We start from the raw sequence: 22,927 nt of genomic DNA, 5'->3' as shown, positions 1-22,927 counted from the left end.
ATAGTAATCTCAGCCTGATGCACCTTGTCGACCTGCCTAGCTGGTCTCCTAAACACAGATTTCCTTTTAAAAACTCATCCCAGAGCTTCCCAAGTCAGACTCTCTGAGAGGGCGGCTGGTAATGTGCACGTCCTAGGAGGTCTTCAGGTGACCACACCCGGAAGTCATTACTCATTACTCCAGCACTGTAGGTCAAGCACACACTCAAGTTTTGTCTTTGAAGGCACAAAGGACTAGGCATAAGGGAATGAAGGAAAGGGCAGGCGAATCCTCAGAATACAATGGCTTACTAAAGGGACAGACCTTGATTAAACTGTGGCCATTTTAAGAGGACTTGTCTTGATGAGGAATGTTGGTGGCAGTATTTCTCCTTGGAGAAGGGAAAGCTAAGGAACTAAGGGAAACACCATGAGTCTGTTGAGCCAGGCAGCCTCCGTCTGGGAGGGGCGCATATGAACGGTTCTTAGTGGGGTTGACGTTGACTTTGAAGACTACAGGAATTCGGTTCTGTCATCTACTTCGCCTTTCTTCTCTCTGCTCCCCTTATTTTCCATTTCCCGTTCTGTTAATGCAAAGGAAGTCATATATATGCATTTTGAACTTTGGAAAGCCAATATAACAAACATCTTGAACTTCACCCAGACATGATCTACAGGGAAAGTATTTGTCTAAGTGAACGGTCTCCAGAATCTATGAAGTTTATGCACTGTGAGGACAGACTGGGTAGCACACAGAGGAAAAAAATATCATTTTTTTCTTCTGTCCTCCTTATCACTACATCTGCTTTAGGAGTGGTGTGTGCAAGTGGCTAGGTCTAAAAAGTGAACAAGGGAACAGTTATAGATGAAAGGAACTGGCTGAGAGACAGAGAAGAGAAGGAGCAAAGGTTACAGAAGTGGCACTTGCTGAACTACGCTGGCACACAGCCAAGATCCCTCAAGTCCTTAAAAAAATTTTAAACAGGAAAGCGAGAGGGAGATAGGGTGAGGAATGATATTAACTAAAAGTAAAGAATTAAAAAGTAAAATTTAATTAGAAATTAAAACCAATTACCTAGTTTTAATGTTCACATTATATAGATATTTTTCACCAGGAAAGCCACTTCATTAAAATATAAAATTTAGTATTTAATCTGTACAAATAATATACCGAGGACTTGTTTGTTACAGCTAGGCAGTGCTGTGGCATTTCACAAACTGTGGCAGTTCCTGGTACAGATCTAAATTTCAGTGGAAGAAAATGGATCTATTAAATCCTATGTTAGTTTCGCCAACTGCAGGATGACTAGAATTTTATGACGGCCGTGAAAGGAAATTATTTTCCTTCATATCCTATAGTCACAAGATTGTACAAGGAAATTTGCTCAGAATTTTTGGAAGTGGAAAAAAAGTATTTGTTAAATATGTTGCAATGCAAAGTGATTATATTATAGGGAAAACCAGTAAAACCAGGAGTGCTATTTCCCCTCCCTCCCTCCCTTCTCTCTCTTTCTTTTTGCCAAATTTAACTGTGGTTTATATACCTGATGACTAATTTTTTTTTAAATTGCAAAGTTGCACTTCTTAACATGATGCCTGACACAGGGCAGACAACTTAGACTTCTTGAGTGTATCGCTGGGATCAGAATAGATAATTATAGAACCGAAAAGGTTTTTATTGCTTTTGGGAAGTGCATTCCATTCTCATATATAGGTGTATGCACTAGTAACTCACCAGCCACATCATCTACATTTAGATCTTTTTATAAAGATGGGAAGCCTAAGTAAGGTTCTTGGAAAAGGTGCGCTTGGTAAAGCAGTGTCAAAAGTTATATGATTTTTCCAAACTATTTAATACATACATAATTTTTTATTTATTTCACCCACACTGACATATGCATACAGCAAGCCATGCTTATAGAAAATTAGCTTCTATTTTAGGAGGCTATTTTTGTATTTAACTACAGAACTACATAAATACATAGAAAACATCATTTTTAATTTGGAGTTCATTGATAAAATAAGAGAAGGAAAGCACCTTTATTGTCAAATAGGCATCAAATCAGAATGTGATACATATCCAAGGCATTACCCAAGAGATTAAGACATGAATTTCTCCCTTTTCTGTAGACGAGTAGATACAACCCATTATTAGATTTTCATAATGAGCAATGACTAGTAATCAGGTAAGAGAACCTGGTACTATTTGTCACATCTATAGTGGATTGTTGGGGTGCCATCTGTACTTTAAGAGGAATGGTAATCCTTATGCCCGAGGTAGTTTTGCAATTTAGAGTTCTAGTGTTTCACAGAAACTGGGAGTTAGGAGGCTATTTCTGTTGGTGTCTCTGAACTTTGAGAGATACTGGTTCCCAGGTTTGTTGTTCCCAGGTAGGGGGTTCCCTTACTCTTAGTGGGGTTCAACCAGGGTTTTAAGTGCTCGAACACTGATTCACACCCCTGTATCTTCCAAGTTCTTGAGGAAGATATCCCTGGATCATGGATCTGATAAGAGTACTTAATAATTGTTTTCTGAGAAAAAGGGGAGAGAATCTCATCCATTTTGAACAGGAAGGCGTAAACATCTGTGTGTCCTTACAGTATGTTTGGTTTCTTGGGCTCTGAAACGGACTTAAGTGAATAACCATTTAGAATGAAAAGTATTAATCTTTCTTCTTTGGCTCTCACCTAACTCAAAGGTTTTAAGGGTGGGAGTGGAAATGAAGTTGTTAGACTTGCTGCTCGCAACCAGTGTGGCTGAGCTCACGTACAGGATACACTGCCTTAAAAAGCGTGCTACAGCAATATGGGAGTGACGCTCAGTGACGAGTAACACCTATCACAGAGCTCCAGATCACCTAGTAAGATCTGTTCTGTCCACATTACTCATTTTGCACCAAATTGCCGAAGAGAGCTTCGGAAAACGGCCCTCATTGGAAGAGCCGATCAGTCTGAGTTCTCGCTTTCCAGACTTTCCTAGAGGTAAGTACTTTGGAGGGGACCGCTCCCAAGACCCGCCTAACACCTTGCAACAGCATCCATGTGCCTCTCAGATCGTCAGCGTCGCAGGCACCGGGAGCACAGGAGTGAGAAGAGACTAGTGCTGAGCGCGCGGCAGAAATGCAAAGCCGCTTTAAAGGAATCCACGTTACAGCACACGCAAGCAAAGCGCGGGAAGGTAGAGGGACAGTCCGGTGCCGAGCCCGCTCCGGGTGGGGAGGAGACGCCGCACCCGCCCGTACCCCGCGGGCGCTCCACGTCTAGGCACGCCTCCTTTCCGGCCGGAGCGCGGGGCTAACCCCGGCGGCCCCAGCCTATCACCCGGCCAGGCCATTTCCCGGCTTTCGGCCCTGCGAGCCTCCCCGAGTTTCCTGTCAGGCCACCTCTGCCTCCGCGCCCATCCCGATAGCTGGGCTCGGAGAACCGGGTTCCTCAAAGAGGGAGAGCCGCGAGGACCAGCTCCGCCGAGAAGCGGCCCACAGGGCGGTGGCCACGGCCCACGCCTCCGCGCCCGCAACCCCAGCCCGCTTCCCACCCGCTAAGCCCCGCCCCTCGCGGGCCCGGGCCAATGGGCCGCGCCCGCCTCCTGGGAGGTAGTAGGGGAGGGGGTTGGGACCGGCGGCAGTGCCCGCCCCTCGCCCTTGCTCATTGGCTAAGGACTCAGGGTGCCCGGAGACCGGAGTGTAGCGGGATTGGCTGTGGAGGTTCGCGACGGCGGCGTCTATTGGCTGGGGCAGCCCCCGTGACGCCGGGTGGCGACTGGCTCCCGGGTCTGAGGGGCTCCTGCTTGTCAGGTTCTAGGTAGGTGCGTTTCACACCGCCGTCGGTAGGCACTGTTGCCCCGGGCAACGCCCCGGGAGGTGGGAAAGAGGCCGGAAGGCGAGCTCAGCACCGGGGGCAACCGTCCCCGCCCGTAGCGGGGCGCCGGGCTTTGGCCCAGCGGGCGAGGGCTGCTCGGAGGCTCTTCCTCCGCCCTCAGCCGGCTCCGACCCCGCCCGGGGCTGCGGGGCCACTCGCCCCATCCTCCCCGCGACGGAACATTCCGGGTTGGGCTTTGGTCCGGCTGCTCACCCGGCCCGCCAGGCCCGCCCCTCCCACCCGCCCGCACCCGGAGGCTGAGGGGGCGGTGCCGGCCGTGGCGGGCGCCTGGCCCCGCCCCGTCGCGGGTCGCGGGTCTGCGGGGTGTGGGGCGGGGTTGGGGGCTGCGGCTCTGCGAGTCCGCACCCGCTCCCTACTGGCGCTCCTCGCCGTTCTCTCACGGTGCCCAGAACTCTTGTGGGCTCCTCCCCTGGTCGCCCTGTTCTGGAGTACCCAGCCCCTCGTGTCCCCGCAGCCCCTTCACATCGGGATCCACTAACCCTGTCTCGCCTCTTGTCCAGCTTCATGTCCCATTGCCCCTCTTGTTGAGGGCTGCCCTTCAGGAGTCTGAACCAGATCTAGACTCCAGGTGTGAAGCCGCAGTCAGGGGTGATTTTTTTTTTTTTTGCCCCAGGGGCTGTTTAGGGGTCTGAGGTGTCTGGAGGCACCCTTGTGTCCTCCTAGGAACAGCTCTCTGAAACATGAGGTTAGTTTTGGTAAGAGCGAGGACGCTTTTCAGAAGAGTTAAGAGTTCAGCTCTAAGTTTCCATGAGGTGGTCGATTTGGTACTCTACATTTGTGATATCGTTGGGGATGCCATTGCAACCTAAATTTGCGAAGGGTAGGTCAGCCTTTCATTTTCATGCACCTTGTGATGTCAGTACAATGAAACTGACCATTTCGCCTTCTGAAGAAACTTACATATTCACAGTAGTCTCACCATCCCTCAAGCATATGTTACTCCAGCTTGTAAAGGAGTTTTCAGGCGTTTTAAGAAAAATTCACCTGAAGTTGCTGCATATTAAAGTAGGATTTTTAAAAAAAATGAAGATAAGGCCGACACTATTTTAGTGGTTGATGTCTAAAAATTTTGCGCTCCATATGTGAAATGGGAACAGGATTAAAGGGGAAAATAGTATTGCAAAATGCATTGTCGGGTGCAGGGACTGTTTGTGTACACAGCTCCTCAGGATTTATGATGGTAGTGGAAGAGCCACAGGATATTAAAGGTTGAGTGTATTTTACAGCCAAGAAAAGATTTTCTGATAGCCCTCGAGTTAAGGGTTTTCAAAGGTCCCAGAGATGTTTTAAGAGAGTACATAGGCATTCTTGGAAACACTTTCGGTTTTCTTCCATAACAGACCTTTGGCGAAGATCTGTTTCTTTTCTGCATTGACAGTATTAATATACACTAGCTGAGATTATGTAGTGTCCTGTAAATGCAGCGTCTGCTCTGCTTCAAAGGTAGATGTCATTGGCGCAGGAGAAGTAGTCCAGGCATTTCTGGACGAGATACTCGAATTTCATTCTTGGTTGCCATGTCGCACTAACTTGCCTGTAAACTCTTCAGATTCACGGTATTTTCCGCTCCTGTCAAAAGTTAGAAAAAGTGAGGTGTGCTTGTTTAATGTGGCCGCAGTACCTTTTAATAGCTGTTCCATAATGAATATTAACAGCAGAGGAACTGAAACGATCAGATTGGAAAAGTTAACATAACTGTATAGAAGATCGAAATATTGTAAGGTCCTTGTTTATAAGTGGAAATAGTAAAACGAAATAGTAGCAGGAAAAAGGCAGTCGTAGTTTAGTTCTACGAAGCACTGCTCAGTGTGTTTGTGAGGTGTGGAAAGACAGATCTTTGTATCTATGCCGAGATGAGCAATGTCATTGTGGTAGTCACAGGAAAGATAGCCTGCAAACTTGTCATAGACACCAGCGTTCTGTTCTAAGGTTGGCTTTATGTTAGTAGATGGCAGTTTTGCACCATGATGTACATCTTTTGGAGTGAGAACCAAGGAATGATCGCTTATTCAGTGTTTTGATCATGTAACTGAATAAATTGGACCAATCTTATGCATGTTGTTTATTTTGTGATGGAAAAGAATTTGCAAATGCAGCATAAGAAAATAACTACGTGGATACCGAGTAACCTTGTTCACTAGGTTTACTAGTGTTTCAGCAGGACTTCAACTCTCTTCAGGGTTGTGTCATAGGGTTAATAATGGACGATCTTAACACAGAACTTCAGAACAGAAGTGGAAATGGCATTCATTTATATACATATAGTAATTGTATCTTTTGAGTCTTAGGGAAATTTTTCTTAAATATTTGTGACCTTTTAAATTTCAGAAAGACTTTATACCTATCTTTGTACACACTTAATTTCTAAAATATTTAAGAGGTAGTTATCAAAATTTACAAATGGATAAGATTTTGATTGTTTTGGGGCATATTTATTGTGGTGTATCCATCAGAACAAGGACACAGCTCTGAACTTGAGTGAATTCAGCTAACTTGGCAATGGTGACTCGCATGCTAGGTTTGCACCAGAGTGCCGCTTTCCCTGCCTCTCCTCCTCCTTACTCTTCTTAGTCCCATTTTCATCTAGTTACCAGGATGAGTTCTGCAAAGTCAGTTGAGAAGATACAGAGAAAAAAAGGAATTCTATCATAGTTACTGTTCTGAAAATAACCGAAATTTGCCGTGTGCCACACGATACTGTCAGTTATGACAGTCTGGTGTATACCGTCCAGTGTATCTACATCTGCATCTGTGTTAGAGAGTTCCTGAGTTTGAGGCTTGGCTACCCTAACTTAGCCACTTCCGGATCTGGGGAAAAACAGAATAGAGGATATATTAGAGCTAAAACAGAGAAATCAGAATAAAGTAGCTGCTTTTTTCTTACTCTGTCGGAACAAGCACGGTAATAATGCTTGTGGTTACTGATATATGACTACCACATTATGGGGTCGTCAAAAGCTTTGGAAATTCAAAATTATATAAGTAAACTGAAGTTTAGTTAGTACCTTTCTAAGAAAATAAATTTTAAGAAAAATATCCCCATTCTAGGGGCCTTACATATTCAGCTTTAAAGAATGTAACATCATGCATAACTTGTAATTATTTCTCAAATCTTCATCTGTAGTTATAAAACTATGACTAATATTCAGTCTATATGATTACTATCCATTATAAGCTTGATATTATCTCTTTCCTCAGTAAGTATTAATTAAAAGTCTGGAAATTTTAATGACAGAGTTCCCTGCCAGGTTGGGAAAGTGCAGTGAAAAGAAGAACGGTTTATTTTGAAGCCATATAACTTGGGCTTCAGCTCCAGTTTCTCTTTTGTGGGATCTTGGACAAATTACTTAATACCATCAAATCATAGTTTCCTCTTCTATTAAATGAGTAAGATAGAATTACCTCATACAGTAGTTATGCAGAGAAAAGGAGACAATGTAAGTAAAAATGCCTGAAGTTAGGAAGTGCTCAGCTTTTGTGTTCAGCTCTTTACATCACTTTTCATCTCTTCTGGTGTTAGCAGGATGGTTCTGTCTTAGTTCGAACTCTTTCACTGAAGACATGCCATGACCAAGGAACTCTTATAAAAGAAAGCATTTAACTGGGGTCTTGCTTACAGCTTCAGAAGGTGATGGGGGGGAGGGGGGAGGGAGAAAGAAAAAGTGAGGGCGAGAGAGAGGGAGAGAGGGAGAAAGAAAAGAGAGAGGGAGAGAGAGAGAGAGAAAGAGATGTGAGGAGGGAGGAGAATACAGAGAATGTGGGCAAGCACCTTCTGGTACCAGCAAAGCTGGTCCTCAGGGAAGGGGCACTCAGATCAGTTTCTCAGATCAGGGCCTCTGGATCCTGATTCTGAAGTGCATAGGGGTAGCCTCTTCCACCTCTCTTGGGTGTAACCAAGAGCTCTGACAGTCCTAGCTAACAATTAAAAGAGGGCTTCTTATTTTTGGTATTGGGGATTTTGGCTTTTGTTAGGTGGTCTTTGGCTCTTTTTTCATCTGTAATCCTAGATGAAAAAAGTTCATTAAAACTACACACACACACACACACACACACACTGAATTATGTGCATTATAGTTTTTATTATTATTATTTATTTATTTTTTTTTGGTTTTTCGAGACAGGGTTTCTCTGCGGCTTTGGAGCCTGTCCTGGAACTAGCTCTGTAGACCAGGCTGGTCTTGAACTCACAGAGATCCGCCTGCCTCTGCCTCCCGAGTGCTGGGATTAAAGGCGTGCGCCACCATCGCCCGGCTGCATTATAGTTTTTTTAGTAGTTAATAATTTAATTCTTTGTGACTTTTTCAGCCATCCATATTATTTTACCTCCCTCCTTCTTCTTGTATTTACCTTCCTCTCTCTTCCCTAAGGACTGTTCCCCCTCCCCCTCATCAGATCAATAGTTTCAATTCTTAAAATATTTTCTTTAGCTTTAGGATGCCATTTGTTGTTGGTTGAGTGTGCTGTAAATTCCTTTCATTTGAAAGTATTGAATTAAAATCCATAGAGAGAAGGTAAATTTTATTTATTTATTTATTTATTTATTTATTTATTTAGGCTTTTTGAGACAGGGTTTCTCTGTAGTTTTGGTGCCTGTCATGGAATGAGCTCTTGTAGACCAGGCTGGCCTTGAACTCACTCACAGAGATCCGCCTGCCTCTGCCTCCCAAGTGCTGGGATTAAAGGCGTGCGCCACCACTGCCCAGCTAAATTTGATTTTCTTAAATTTCTTATTAGCACTCCCACTTTGGATCTCATTCACTTAGTCTGTTTAAAGTTTAAACTGTTTAATTATGGGATTCTAGTTTTTAAAAGAAAACAGTTTAAATGCACAGACAGCTTGTAGATGTTGGGTGCACTGAGTGAGCCCTCCACTAGGCCTTAGCTGAACTATGCGGCAGTGACTGTCCCATCCTGCTGCACACGTTTTGATTAAGTTAGTGATTCTCTATGTTTTTTCCCCATCCAAGTACAAGATGTTTGCATGTGTGACAGTCTAGTGTGGTTTCTAGATGCCAGCTGTGATTTAGTCTTCCTTTCCCACTCAGGTTTATCAGAATGGAGGTGTTACAGTCTTATCACTAGAGGGACAAACTTGGATTTACTTTAAGTATTGAAAAAAGTCATCAGAAATGTCTATGACTTATCTGTGACAAATGCTTGAGACAAATCTTGCCATTTTATTGTTGAGATCAAGGGAATTCCTCTTTCCTTAAATGAAAGTCTGTCCCGTGTTTTCTGGTTGTTCTTATAATATAATAGAAAATGCTATTATGCTGATTTTGTGTAATTGATAATGAAGAATCCAACGTTTAAAAGTTGCAGCAAGTGTTAGCCAGCAGCAAAAAGCACTTGACTGAAAACACTACAGTATTTGTTCTAAATGGCATCAGTTATAGAAAAATGGCAATTAGTTTTATGGTGAAAACTGTCTCTGCAGTGTAACTGTTTTAGGAGTCTTTATATACTAGGCACTTAGTACCTTAAAATGCTCCTTACATTGGCCCAGTCAAAGGAGTGTCTGTAAAATTACATTGCTCAAATGGGAGTGCACTTACTTCTTTTAAAATTTAGTTATAAATTTCTGAGATGCGTTTCTCACCATGTAGACCATGCTGGCCTCAAACGGAGATTGGCCTGCCTTAGCCTCCTCTGTCCTGGGATTAAAGGTGTGCTTTATGTCTTTTGAGAATGCTTTTAATCAGTCATTTTACAGAAAAGGATGGTTAGAAATGAATATTGAACAAAAGTTTTAAGTCCTGTAGAATTTTGGCATTTGATAAAGTCATTTCTTGAAACATTTGCAAATTTAAGGATCTACTTCTGTAAAAGGAAATAGATTTTATTAAAAAAACTTAAGCTGTCTCTTCAAACTTTTGATGATTCAATAGAGTCATAGTCATTGACTTTATTAAGTATTACTTTTTTCTTTTAAAGTGAGAGCTAGGGAACTCTGCATTCTGCAGTTTATACATAAGTAAAGATTCCTATATGCTGGTGTCTGGGAGGTTGCAGGGCAAGAGAGCATTTCTGGCTTCCAAAGCTTCCTGCTTGTCACAGAGTTAGGCTGGTGCTTGAGTTCTGTGACACTCAGTACTTGCGGGCTTGCTAATGTTGTAGGGATCGAATCCGTTCTCTCCGTGAGGCTGAGTGTGTCTGAGGTCTGTCTGTGTTCTTCCTGTGCAGCTTGGGAGGATTTCCCACACTTGGCTGGTGGGGGCTCTTTTGGTAGCATCACACTGTGCACAAAGGAGAGTGCCAAGGTGATTTGTGAACTCAGATGACAGACGTCATATTATGAAACCATACTCCCCAAAGTGGCAGCACCATCGTTATTTTGCTTAAACCCTAATCTTTGAAGTAATCCTTAGTTCGTTTTCTTTAATGTCTCCCACACAATCATTCAACATATTCTTTCTTGCTTCAAAACCATTCTGAAATCTAATTCTTACACCTCCACTTCCTTCATCCTAGTTCAGCATCATTTTTCTTTCGCATGACTCCTAGTGAGACTCTGTTGGTGTGCTATTCTCCAGAGCAGCCTTTCATCCATTCGAGAAGCTGGCCCTTCCCGCAGTCTTCAGGGGGCAGCACAGGCTCTGCAGATGAGCCACAGTTTGTGGTCCTTGTCTCTTCGCTGCAGGACCTTTGCTAAGATTTTTATTCTCTCCACCATTCTCCACACACAGGCCTCCTTGCTGCGCTTTAAACAGAGACTCTGTATTCTCTCCCCCTTGGCCTGCAGTGCTTTTTCTCCAGGTCTTGGTATATCTCCTATCTTTATCTTCTTCGGGTTTCTGCTATGTTACCATTAGTCTACCTCTCCCAAGCTTCTTAACTGAGTTTCTTCTCTGTAGTGATTGTCACAGCTAGTTTTAAATTTTTTTTTAAAAAAATATTTTTGATTTTCCTTTTTAAAGAATAATCTCCATGGAGGCAGGATTTTTGGTCTGTTTTTTGTCACATGGCTAATAGTTGTCAGCACATATTTGAGTGAAATAGTAATTAAGACAGTTATTTGTCTTCTGTATCATTGTAGGAAGTGAGAATGCTAGTTTGCTGTTCATCTTGGCCTGCCATCCAGTGCTAGTTTGCTATAGTTGTGGGTCTGTCTCTGGGTGTGTTGCTGAGGTACAGGCATGTGGGTGTGCCTATGTGTACACCTGTGAGACACATGTGGACACCACAGCAGGACAAGGGGTGTCTTTCTGTATCGCCCTCTGCCTTACTGCCTTGAGACAGGATCTGCCACTGAACTGAAGCTGTCTAGTGTAGGCTGGTCGGGCAGTGAGCTCTGCGGTTCTGCCCATCTCTGCCCCACAGTGCTGAAGCTACAGACATGGACCAGCCTGCCTAGCTGTTTTACACAGGGGATGGGGATTCAAACTCAGGTTCTCATGCTTGCAGAACAGCTGTTCTTACCCCCTAAACCATCTCACCAGCACAAGCCCGTTAGAGTTCAGATTCATATACTAACAAGTTCTATATCAGAGCCTACCTAGAGTTAATTGCAGCAAAAATAGTAGCCAGAGGCATGTTACAGCGGTGTTTTCTCATCCTGTCGTTTTTGACAGATTATATGATAGGGCCGGGTGGCTGCATGTATAGTCAGTGGATTTGCATTCCTGGAGAGAGGGCGGGAATAAAGATATTCTAAACTGCTCTTTCTCCTTAGGGAGATACCATCTCTATTTTCAACATTGTCCTTTTGTGGGTATCATTGTACCTTTGCTTCTCCTACATTCTTCCCCCAAGTGCTGCTCTGGCTCCACCTAATCCCCATCTGTGAAGAAAAACACATTTGAGAAATGGGAATTCCATTTGGTCTGAGTGTGTGAAAGATGAGGACCTGTGGCATCACACAAGTCAGTCGGTGGGGAAGATAAAGGGGTGCCATAGAGGACTCATCCGTGTCCAGTTGTCCTGTGGGAATCCTGGCTGGGTTCTGGTAACGATGATAATGCATATGAAGCAACACAAAGAACCCCATTTCTTCACAAATCTATAGTATAATAAAGTCCTGCTTGAACACATCATCAGTAATTCATTTTGAAATGAATCCACTTCAATATTAATGAAAATGCTTTTCCACAGAAAAATTATAGAGAAGACTTAGCTAGAGATTAAGAAAAACCACATTGGTGCTTTAACTGGCTGTCTTGAGGAAACATTTGTCTGCTCAGTACTGAGCCTGGATCCAGTTGAATAGTTTTCTCTGTTCCATGTAGTGTGTTGAGCATGACCATACATACCACAGCAAAAGATGAAAACGTGAAATTCTAAATAACCCAGTTATAGCACTGGCAAGAGAGTCAAACATTTAAATATTAAAAACTGAGTGGATTACTCTGATTGGGGGATATATTTGGAAAGGAACTAATTACTTATACAGTGTATACATTGGTACACACTTGCTGCATTTGATTCCATAGAAATATTAAAAATGGGAATACTGGAGATTAGGAACACTTGCTTTTCCTGAGAATTTGAGTTCAGTTCCCAGCACCAATGTCAGGTGACTCCTAACTGCTTGTGACTCCATCTTCCAGGCGTCCAATGCCCCTATGGCCCTCTTGGGGACTTGTCCATATGTGGCATACACACAGACTTGTGTACGTACACATAAACAAATGTACACAGGGCTTGGTGGCATTCATTGTCAGTTTCAGCACCCAGGAGTCAGAGGCGGGTGGATCTCAGAGGCAGGAGGATCTCAGAGGCAGGAGGATCTCAGAGGCAGGCAGATCTCAGAGGCAGGCAGATCTCAGAGGCAGGAGGATCTCAGAGGCAGGAGGATCTCAGAGGCGGGTGGATCTCAGAGGCAGGAGGATCTCAGAGGCAGGCAGATCTCAGAGGCAGGCGGATCTCAGAGGCAGGTGGATCTCAGAGGCAGGAGGATCTCAGAGGCAGGAGGATCTCAGAGGCAGGAGGATCTCAGAGGCAGGCAGATCTCAGAGGCAGGCAGATCTCAGAGGCAGGCGGACCTCAGAAAGTTTGAGGCTATTCTGGTCTATAGAGTGTGTTCCAGGCCAACCATGGTGACACAGAGAGACCTTACCTAAAAATTAAAAAAAAATAAAAAAATCTAAAAGAAAAAAAGGAGAGAAACATAAAAAATGAGAGCCAGTGAAATGACTCATCTGGTAAAGGTGCTTGCCAGCAGGCCTGAGGTCCTGAGTTCAATCCCAGGAGTCCATATGCTGGAAGAGCCCCTGTTTCTGCAAATTGTCTTCTAACCTAATAATATATACTATATTGCTATGGTATAACTTGTGTGCTTTTCTGAAAGAATATAAAAGAAGTGATGACTAAAATTCCTATTTAAATATTTTCAGTTATACATTTTGCCACCTACAGGAACTCATTCAGAAGCCTTACTTTCTGCCACTATGTACTCATCAGAGAGAACTGTAATTCACTTTATGATGGAGCTCATTCAGTTACACTCGCTTGGCGGCTGCTGTGTCTCAGCTGTGGTGTGCAGGACATTAACAAGATAGAAATTCCTTCCCTCATTTACAGTTTAATGGAAGAAGAGGGATTTAATGACATTTTAAATTCTGCGGAGGTTAGATTTGCAGTCACGTTAGCATTGAGAACCATGCCAAATCTAGAAGAAATAAAATGTTTGGAGGCAGTGAAGGTATCTTTGGAGATGGGGAGATTACTGGGAGAGGGGAAGACTTGGAGAATGTGACTGACGTTGGTTTCCTGACTGGAAGGAAGGCAGATGTTTCTGGTGACATGTGTGAAATGCCATTGGGTCTTATTAAAGTTAAGGGGAATGGCAGTACATAAATGAATAAATAAAATTAAAAAAAAAATAAGATGGGCCAGAGAGATGGCTCAGTGGGTGAAAAGCGTTTGCTGTGCTCGCCTGATGACCGAAGTTCAGCCTCTAGGACCCACGTGGAGGTGGAAGGAGAGAGCCAACTCCGCAAAGTTAGCCAGTTATCCTCTGGCTTCCACACTTGTCACTCACACACGCACACACGCACGCGCGCACACGCATGTGGGGTGGGGATGAGGAGAGGACAGAGGATTATAGACTAGAAATCCAGGGTTAGAAACAGAAGGTTTCTATGAGGCAGAAGAGAAGAAAGTTACAAGGTTGTAGAGCACGTAATATGGTCCTTGTATTCGTACAGATGTTTGCGTGGATTCAGGCAGTTATCGCTCAAAGATGTCATATTAAAAACGTGTTTATATTGTGATGCACAGATTTGTTCTTTTCTTGTCCTTATTCCTCCAAAATACTGTATATTGTGTACCGACTGATACATAACATTTATACTGTAATATATATTAGTAACCTAGAGAGGGCTTAACGTATTTAGGATGATGTGGGCAGTTTTTAGGCAATACTATTCCACATCTGTTTTATTTTTACTTAAAGCTGTTGTTATGTGTACATGTGGTGGGGTGCATATGGAGGTCAGAGGACAACTTTGAGGAGTTGGTGTTTGCATTGTTTAGTTTGAGGCAAGGTCTCTCTTGTTCGGCCAAGCTATGCTGGGTTCTCCAGGCTCGCTGACTCTCACGCTTGTTTGTAGTTTGCTGTCTGCCTCCCATTTTATCTCTCTGGATGTGTCCTGGCAGTACGAACTCAAGTAGGCTGGCATGTTAGCGTGGGTTTTTTTTGGGTGGAACCCACTCCCCTGCTTTGTGCTGTTTTATATAAAGGACCTGAGTATCTGCAGGGGTCCCAGGACTAATCCATGTGAATTCAAAGGGATCACTGTAACTGGACATCAGTGATAAAGGAAAGACCACAACCAAGAGGCCTCTTAGTTTCCAAGAATTGAGATAAAACCTGCCAAATCAATGAATATGTTCTAAAGCATTTGAGACAGAAAACATGTCTTTGTTGGGAAAGTTTTCATTAACCCTTTGTCATCTTTTGCATACCTAATTACTACTTTTGACTGTGGCTTTTCACTCCAGTTTTTTGTAGTTAAAATGTAGTTATATCATTTTGCCCTTTCTCTTTCATCCCTCCAACCTTTCCTTAGCCTCCCCTTACTTCCTCTCAAATTCATGATCTGTTTTCTTTGATTATATTTGATCAAATCTGATCAAATAGTGTGCATGTGTGTGTGTGCACCTGTGTGCACATGCACAAATATATAAACACAAACACAACCTGTTAGGTCTGTTTACTCTTGCATGTATGTACATGATTTCTGGGCTGACCACTTGGTGTTGGATAATAAATTAGGGAGCTCTTACTAAGGAAGACTCTTTCTCTGTAGGTGTTACTTGCATGTAGTTCTTTGTCTAGGGGTGGGGCTGCCTGAGATTTAACCTCACCACATGTAGCATTTTTAAATAAGGGTAGTACCTCACTGTTTCTGCTGTGCTTTCAGCTTGAAGTTAGTTTTATGCTTTGAAAATGGAGAAAACCAAAAACAGTCTCTTCAGAGCTGGGACTAGGTGGGTTGCGTGTCAAAGAAAGGGGTAAGCATCTGGGCAACTGTGGAAGGAGAGAAAAGGGAGAAAGCGGTGGGCAGGCAAGTTAGGTCCATGTGGTTGTCTTCTGTGGTGAAGGGGGAAAAGTGGCCATTAGATTCTAATAAGAACCTCACTGCACTTCACATGTACGTATTTATCTCTCTCCTCTGTGATGAGTACTTCTGACTCCTTACCTTTCTTCTTACAGCCCAGTTCTTTTGGCTAGACCTATGGTCACTGCCGTGAGACTTCACTGCACACTTTCTCAAGTGTCTTCTTCATCTTTAATGTGTAATTCCTCACCATGGACCTGCTCCTTTAGCTAAGACATGGCCATCAATGGTAGTAGTAAGGTAGGATTACTTTACTGTTCTTAGTAAATTGCTAATGACTTTGATTTTTGGTTTGGCCTCTGAACCTGTCTGTAATAGTTTTGTGTTAACATTTTAGTGCTCTTTATATTAGATTATTATACTTCAGAAGGCTACTACCATTTCATGTGTAATTTATTTTTGTTTGTCATTTAATACATTTTGCATGTGGCACTTGTGATCAGATTAGTTTTTTCCACTAATACTTTTGATTGGCAGAATCTCAATATCCATATTGCTTTTTCAGCCTGTGTGCCTATCAGTCCTATATTTTCAAATGCCTGACACCAAACTCAGCATGCTTTACTTTTATATTGATTTTATTGAACTATATATTTTTTCTTTGCTCCCCTCCCTGCCTCTCCTCTCCTCTTTAACCCTCTACCATGGTCCCCATGCTCCCAATTTACTCAGGAAATCTTGTCTTTTTCTCCTTCCCCTGTAGATTAGATCCACGTATGTCTCTCTTAGGGTCCTCATTGTTGTCTAGGTTCTCTGGGATTGTGATTTGTAGGTTGGTTTTCTTTGCTTTATGTTTAAAAACCATTTATGAGTGAGTACATGTGATAATTGTCTTTCTGTGTCTGGGTTACCTGGCTCAATGTGATGTTTTTTGTCTCCATCCATTTGCCTGCAAAATTCAAGCTGTCGCTATTTTTTTTTCTGCTGTGTAAATGTACCACGGTTTCCTTATCCATTCTTTGGTTGAGGGGCATTTAGGTTGTTTCCAGGTTCTGGCTATGACAAACAATGCTGCTATCTATGAACATAGTTGAGCAAATGTCCTTGTGGCATGATTGAGCATTCTTTAGATATATACTCAAAAGTGGTATTACTGGGTCTTGAGGAAGGTTATTTGATAATTTTCTGAGAAATCGCCATACTGATATCCCAAGGGTCAACATGCTTTTCCTATTGAAAATCTCATTCTTTGTTCTGTTTTCTGTATTTCTGCATTCTGTTTCTAGAAAGACTCTGAAGTGTAAACTGAGACTGTGCTTTCATTCCTGGCCACCCAGATGTGAATCGTCACACAAAACTATATTAATTACAACACTGAGCCAATGGCTCAGGCATATTCCTAGCAAGCTCTTATATCTTAAATTAACCCATTTCTACTAATGTGTTTGTCATGAGGCTGTGACTTATGAGTAATGTTCTAGTGTCTTTTTTCTTCAGCAGCTACATGCAGTCTCCTTGAATCTCTCTGCCTACTTTGTATATCTCTGTTCAAGATTTCCTGCCTGGCTTTACTCTGCTAATCCATTGGCCGAAACAGCTTTATTCATCACCCAATAAAAGCAACACACATACAGAAGTACATCCCATATCACTGAAGTGTTTTGAAATTAAATTAATAATTAATTAAAAGGCATATAATACTCATTGTTGGGGACAAGCTTTATAAAGCATTAACTAGTATGTATTACAAATAGGCTGGTTATGGTGGTGCACATCTAAGCACTCAGGAGACAGAGGCAGGTGGATTGCTCTGAGCTTGAGGTCTGCTTGGTCTCTTGCAATTTTCAGGCCAGCCAGGGCTACATAGTGAGAACCTGTGTTTTATCCTAGCATGTCTATCTGTTATTTTCCGTTAAGTTCATTTTTGTATAATACCTAACCCTATGGTAATTTTTGTCTGTCTTCTGCTAAGTCATACCAGTCGTTTAAGTGGTATTTAAATTCAAGCAAACAAAAAACTGTTCATCTTTGAATTTTATTTTATTCCCTTTACACCCAAGAAACTCAAAGTCCTGTGAGCCTTGACGGAAGGAAAGAAAAGAGAAAAAAGAAAGCACGTCATATCTCATCTCCCCATGTCACTAGCAGGCTCTTCAGATGGCTCCTTACCTTAGGAAATCAGCTGTCTCTTTGCCTGAGCTAGCCCACCCTCACCCACTGTGGTCATCTGAGAGTGAGCCTCCAACTTCTCAGTGGGCCTCTGGAGCCCATATGACATCTAATTATGGGTTCACTAGCATATGACTTCAGGGAATTTATGGAAGCGAAACTAACTGGTCTTTACTTTTGTATCGTAAGTGGCTTTACTTTGCTCTCTCTTAAAAAAGAGGTCTTTCTTTTCACTAGTAGGAAATCTTCCTAGGATGTTCCCCAATGTTCTGGTTAGTATTTTAGTTTGAAGATTTTCCATTATTGTGTTAACACACACACACAGACACACACACACAATATTAAGCTTACTTGAATGTATCTAACTTGTGTAGACTCATGGAAGATTTCATTTATTTAATTTTTTAAAAAAAATTCTTGTGTATGGGTGTTTGGCTTGTGTATATATGTGTGAAGTACCTGAAGAGGTTGGAAGGGAACATTGGATCCCCTGGAACTGGAGTTACAGATAGTTGTGGGATGTCATGTGGGTGCAAGAGTGTTGAACATGGGTTCTCTCATCAAAGCATTTTTATACTGATACCTGAGGTGAAAACTGAACTTTAGTAGTTATTAAAATAAATAGACTTTGTGTTTATTTCTTATGAATTTATTACTAGCCATATCTTCCTTTGTTTCCTTTCTGAAGAATTAATTTTTTTTTAAAAATTTATTTTATGTGTGTGCATGTTTTGCCTGCATTCATGTAGGCATGTGCACTGTATGCATGCCTGCTGCCCACAGAGGAGAGGGTGTCAGATCTTCTGGAACTGGAGTTGCAGATGGTTGTGAGTCCCCGCGGTCCTCTGGAAGGAAGAGTGCTCTTAACTCTGTTCCTTGGAAAGGGCTTTTAGGTGTTTTGTACAATAAAGAGTTAATGTTTGTTGTTTGTCCCTGTGTAAGAGACATTTGATTAGATGTCTTGAATCTTACTTTTTGTCCTATTGGCCTATAAGTTTTCTATTTTCATGTGGTTATTTTCTTAAAATTTATTTTTAAGGTGAAAAGAAAAAAGAAACTGTGTGTGCATATATGTGTGTGCACACATATGAGTTTTTATGTGCTTGTGTGCCTGTGTGTGTGCGTGTGTTTGTGTGTGAGCACAGGTGCCCATGGCCTTCAGGAGAGGGCATTGGATTCCTGCAACTGGACTAACAGCATTGGTGCTGGGGACAAAACTCAGGTCCTTTGTAAGAGCAGCCATCTCTCTGGCCTTTTTATATTTGAGTTGTAAGGTTGAGAGATTAGGGCAGAATATGGGGACTTAAGTGCTGACTTGTACCGTTGGAGCTTACCCAAACCTCTCCTTGACCCTAAAGCAACTGTGTGACCTGACCAGCTGACTCTCAGGAATTTGAAGGCTGGTCTGGTCTTCTTCCCCATGCCTCAGTAACACTGGGTTCTTCTCATTCTGTCTTCTGCTTTAGTGTTTCATTTTGACAGTGCGTCTTGCTACAGAAAAACTAAAGATGCAGGACAATGAATGTGGGTCTATTGCTTGTCATTTAGATTCCCTCTAACATTGGTGCGTTTTCATTCTTTACGTATTTATGTAGTTTGAAAGTATATTAGGACATCATAACTAAAGTCAGGCATTGTGGTGCATGTCTTTGATCCTAACACTTGGGACAGAGGCAGTTGGATCTTTGAATTCAAAGCCAGCCTGGTCTGGTCTATAGAATGAGTTCAAGGACAGCAAGGGCTACACAGAGAAAACTTGTCTCAAAAAACAAACAAAACAAAAACACCATAACTAAAATCGTTAGCATACAGATCCTGCAGATAAGGATAATTTTCCTATATAATCGTTCAGTTGAGGTCAAATATAAAATTTAACATTAATTAAGAAGTACATTTTATGTTTGTTTTAATCTATTTGTGGTGCTGTAATGAACACCTTGTACTAGGTAAAGTATGAACAACAGCAATTGGGTAATCACGTTTCTGGAGGTTTGGAAATGCTGTATCAAGGTGTGCTGGCAGGTTTGACAGTGGATGAAGGCTTGTTCCTCATATTTCACACTGTTTTGAGTTTCTTCAAATCGCAGATGGAAGGGTGGGGAGCTTTTCCCTGAAGCCTGTTTTTAGTGAGCATCAGGCTTGTCCTTGTGGGGAACCCACTCATCTCTTCCTGTATCACCTTGGAGGTTGAATGCCAATGTAGATTTTTGTTTGTTTGAGAGCCAAAGAGATTTATTTATAATTATTATTTTTTGATATTATAATGTAATTATATCATTTCCCCTTCCTTCATCTAAGCCCTCCCATATATCACTCCTTGTTCTCTTTTAAATTCATGGCCTCTTTTTCAATAGATTGTCATTTCATACATGTATATGCATATATATTATTAAATACATAAATATAACCTTGCAGGTCGTATAACATTATTTATATGTATGTTTTTAGGGCTGATCATTTGGTATTGGTTATAGCCAATTAGTGTGCTCTTCTCTGGGGGAAGACTAATCTTCTGCTTTCTGCATTCTTTGGTTGCTCGTAGTTCCCTTGTGCAGGGTTGAGGCCTTGTGGGCTTTCTTTCATCCACTTTGGCATGCCTGTTGTTGTCCTTGTTCAGCTCATGTTTAGGCGGTCATGTTGGTGAGACTTTACGGGTGTACCTTCTGCTGTTTCTAGGAGACACAGTCTCACAGCAAACTCCCTCATCCTCTGACTTTTACGGTCTTTCTGTTCCATTTGCACAATGTGCCCAGAGCCTTAGATGTGGGAATGTTTTATAGCTGTATCCACTGGGGCTGGACTCTACGACTGCATTTTGACTTGTTGTGGTTTTCTGTGATGGTCTCCATCAGCTGTAAAGAGAAGTTTCCTTGTTGAGGGGCTAAGACTACACTTGTCAACGGGTATAGCACAAATATTTAGAATGTAGTCAGGGGTTGTGGTAGTTCAGTAAAGTGGCAGTTGTAGGTCAAACTGACTTCACTAGCCGTGGGTAGTTGCTAGGCTTCTAGTACCAGGTACAATCTCCCTCTTGTTGAGCAGATTCTGAGTCTAATGAGAGAGCTGCTGGTTATTGCCACGGTATGTGTGACTCTACTCTACCCCTAGAGTGCTATACTTGCTGTTGTTATGATTAATAGACACCATACCTGGGTAGTATGGTTGGTAGCTTTCCTTCTTGGAAGCATGCATGGTGCCTTCTGGTACCATAAAAACTAGACCTCAGGGAGAAGGTTTGCAGGTCAATTCCAGCTGGGACTCTCGGGTCTCTGTTTGAAGTATGTGATGTCTTCAGCAATAGGGACTTACCTTCTACATAGGACAGAACTTAGGTAATCAGGGAAGACAAAGCTAAATTTTGGGAGAAAAAAAGCAGAGTCAGGGAGAGCCACTACAGAGCCACCACCAGAGTAAGACATGCTAAATCTTTGCCGGTAAGCCACTGTCATGTGTCGATATACAGATTAATAAAATGGGTTAAACTAAGATGTAAGAGTTAGCCAATAAGAAATTAGAGCTAATGGACCAAACAGTGTTTTAATTAATATAGTTTCTGTGTTGTTATTTTGGGGCTAAGTGGCCAGGAGCAAATGAGCGGCCTTCCTGTTACACATGATTTTATTTTTCTTTTCAGCTGGATAGTATTCTATTTTATATATATATATATATATATATATATATATATATATTAAAAATTTAATTACATTTGCCCACAAAATGATTAAAATCTCACACTTTTTCCAGGTGTTTTTTAAAAACATATCATTCTTTGACAACTCCTAATATGCACTTCACGTATTGGTCATTTTTACATTCTTTCTCTCATCCTCTCTCATACTCATCCCTTCCCGACAAGTACTCCTCCCACTTTCAGAACTCTGCTTCTGTGACCTTCTGAGTTTAGGCAGTATTTCTTGCACTGGTTAGGATGTATTTTCTGGAGTTTTGGCAACTGCACATGGATGTACTATGGAAGGAAATGGTACTCTCTCTCCCAGGAACCCTTTACTGCCTCACAAGTCCCTCCACTGTCTATGGTGGGTTGTTGACTGCCTCATCTTGTACAGGTCTTCTGTAGATAATCACAGGTACTGTGAGTTCTTCAGTGCCCCAGCCGTGCCACATCCAGAGGACAGCGTTTCCTGCACTCCCCGCACTGTCCAGCCTCTACATTCAGACCAACACAGGGAATTTTGGGGGACTTTTGTGTCCATCCAAACCACAGCAGTGTTGTGTGACGTTCTGTATTCAGGCCACACCAATTATCCTTGCGAAGTTTTCTCTGGAGTTTTATCAATGCAGGATTCAGTCAGGTTTCATGCATTCCATTTGGTTCTTATGACTCTTTGTTCTCCTCTGTTAAATAGTCCCCCACTTTGCTATTTGCCTCTTTGTTGTTGATAATCTGGTTTTTCACTTAAGGGTTAGTTAGAGTTTGAAGACACAAATTTACTTGATGGCTGTTTTGGGAATTATCTGGTTTTTAAGAATGTTATCTACCTAAAACTTTGCAATTTGCCTTTTGCTTCTAATTCTCTGAGGTTGTAGGAGATAAAAGAGTCCAAGTATTTTTTTCTTTTCAAAATATCATTCAAATTTTAAGCATATATTAGCTGAGTTACATTTTTCATTTGGTTGTATCAAGTTAAGAAAAGAAAGCTAGGAGATTTATATTCGACTTACTGCACTAGCTTTTGAAATTAAATGAGAACTCTGCTTAAGGCCCTCATTATTCATCCTCCACCTTTTAACTGTTGCCTAAGCTTCTGTCTAGTAATGTGTGTCTAGAAACCGACTATCATGAGGCAGTGGTAGCTTAAGCATATGTCTCTGACAAAGGCGCACCATTTGGAGTATAAAGCAGATTGAAGTGTAAATCTCATATAGGCAAGTCAGTAGACACAACCAGAGCGTGGCACAGTTTGACAAGATTTATGTATTTTTTTCTCCCTGGCTGGAGCCGTCACCTAGGGAACACTCCTTTACTAGCTTTGGGATTTCACAGAATTTTATTGATCTTCCTTAAACTTCATGGGAGGCATTTACAGGCGACTTTTAAGCATCATTCCATACTCTTTTTGTTTGGTTTGGGTTTGAGAAAGGGTCTCATGTCCCTTTAGCTGCCCTTGAGTTTGCTATATAGCCAAGGCTGACCTTCAATGTCTGATCCTCCTGCCTCTGCCTCCCAAGTGCTAGGATTACATGTTTGTGCGATTGTACCAGGTTTATAAAATCCTGGAGATTGAACTTGGGGCTTTGTGCTTGCTGAACAAGCCCTTTAGCCACTGAACCACGTCCCTAGCTCTTAGGTAGAATTTTTCAAAGATGGGGAAAAACATGTTTGATTGAGAAGAAAGGGAATTTGAGCAAGGAGAGGGGCTGCTCTGTATAGCTTTAAAA

At 42.2% G+C, this 22,927-nt stretch overlaps 1 protein-coding gene across 2 annotated transcripts in view; it reads left to right on the top strand.

Annotated features, from left to right (window-relative positions):
• The first annotated feature begins 3,648 nt into the window (after positions 1–3,648).
• The window catches only part of Fer (FER tyrosine kinase), a 315,759-nt gene continuing 296,480 nt past the window's right edge, over positions 3,649–22,927 (top strand). The window contains exons 1-2 of one of the 2 annotated variants that reach the window (XM_041631741.1): positions 3,649–3,779; positions 15,514–15,658. The gene's annotated coding sequence lies outside the window, so the exon portion shown is untranslated. The remainder of the gene's footprint in view (positions 3,780–15,513; positions 15,659–22,927) is intronic. The other variant, XM_041631742.1, reaches the window with a different exon arrangement.

Source organism: Microtus oregoni, unplaced genomic scaffold, assembly GCF_018167655.1.
Source record: "Microtus oregoni isolate MIOR12 unplaced genomic scaffold, Mior012 000038F_ref0000394, whole genome shotgun sequence".
Classification (NCBI taxonomy): Eukaryota; Metazoa; Chordata; class Mammalia; order Rodentia; family Cricetidae; genus Microtus; species Microtus oregoni.
Note: the sequence above shows the minus strand (reverse complement) of the source record. Positions and strands in the feature narration are given on the sequence as shown.